A 1366-nucleotide genomic window follows, 5' to 3' on the forward strand; every position below is an offset into this window, starting at 1 on the left:
TTACAATTATTTCATTGTTTTTATCAACGAAAATATAGGGTAAAAATGTAACAAACAAAAACGAATTTTTGTTTTTTCCTTATGTAAAATTTTCATCAAAACTGAAGCTGAACAATACATTTTAACGAAAACGTAAAAAAACAGGAAAACAGTAAACGTGATGACAATAGCAATATTTGAATTGAAAATAAGCACCGTTCGTTTGTTCGTTTCTTCTAATTCTAATGATTATTTATAATTAAAATACCTCCAGATCAAATTAAAAAAATCGAATATCATTAAGCGATCAGTGAATTTCTGTCACAGAAACAGTTGCAGTTTCCTCAGTTTCACAATCTAAAACTATTTAAAATTGTTATTATTTTTGTTTCTCTGCATCTGCTAATCTTAGTCTAATCTTAGTGTTTTAGTAGGGAAAACAATCAGTTGAAGGAAAAGCGAAGAATGATGAAGACAAGGYGATTGTTAGGATGCAGAACAGAATGGCTTTTCAGGGTCACAAATCAGCCCCCGCGCCTTTCTATAAAGCTGCCACAGAATAAATATTTTGCTCATAAAAAATCCCATCGTCAGGACACACATCCTGAACATCAGCTTTACTCTGAAACAATCAGCGAACAGTTTTCATTCAGAAATCCTCTTACCGCTTGTTCCAACCGAGAGGCGACACAACGTGAAGCTCCAGAAATATATAAAAACTAGGAATAAAGCTGAATTTTTAAATAAATAAAAACGTGTCGGAGGCGCAGCGCGCTCCTCTTGGATTTTACGCACCGCCTCTGTGACTCCTCCGTGTCCCCTCGTGTCTCCAAGCCGCAGAAACGCGTCCCCGTGTCTCCGGTGCGCTCAAACCTCAGCCCCCCCCACCTCCTCCTTCAGTCTTCGGACACCGCTGCGGTCGGTCGAATCGAACCCCCCTCCTCTTCCCCCCTTCTCTCAGACAGCCTCTAGCCGTCCTACAGACACCGCGGGACGGTACTAAATCCCATCCCCAACTTGCTGCCAACTTTTCCACTGATGCTCTGCGCCTCAGTCGGCTCTTCTCTCTTGTCACCACTCCTCCTCCTCCTCCTCCTCCTCCTCCTCCTCCTGCTGCTGTCCTGTCCTGTCCTGTCCAGACGCGCCTAGGTGTCTTTTTTTCACCCTTTCTTTTTTTCTAGTAAGCCATTCAACTTTTCATTTCCCCCTTCCTCTCCCCCTTCTTCCTTTCTCTTATCATCACCACCACCATCCTCCTCCTCCCCCGCCTCCTCCTCCTCCTCCTCTTCATCCAGCCCGGGACGGCCCGTCTGCGTGTGTGACAGCAGAGAGATGGGGAGGTTTTCCGGGGCGCGCGGAACGGGTTGGTGGGATGTGTCTCCCTCGC

At 45.0% G+C, this 1366-nt stretch overlaps 1 protein-coding gene across 14 annotated transcripts in view; it reads right to left on the bottom strand.

Annotated features, from left to right (window-relative positions):
* The window catches only part of mecom (MDS1 and EVI1 complex locus), a 159418-nt gene that overhangs the window by 28609 nt on the left and 129443 nt on the right, over positions 1-1366 (bottom strand). The window contains exon 1 of one of the 14 annotated variants that reach the window (XM_014017609.1): positions 775-1039. The exons of 12 other annotated variants lie outside the window; for them this stretch is intronic. The gene's annotated coding sequence lies outside the window, so the exon portion shown is untranslated. One more of the 14 variants, XM_014017610.1, reaches the window with a different exon arrangement.

This window comes from Austrofundulus limnaeus, unplaced genomic scaffold (assembly GCF_001266775.1).
Source record: "Austrofundulus limnaeus strain Quisiro unplaced genomic scaffold, Austrofundulus_limnaeus-1.0 Scaffold173, whole genome shotgun sequence".
Lineage (NCBI taxonomy): Eukaryota > Metazoa > Chordata > Actinopteri > Cyprinodontiformes > Rivulidae > Austrofundulus > Austrofundulus limnaeus.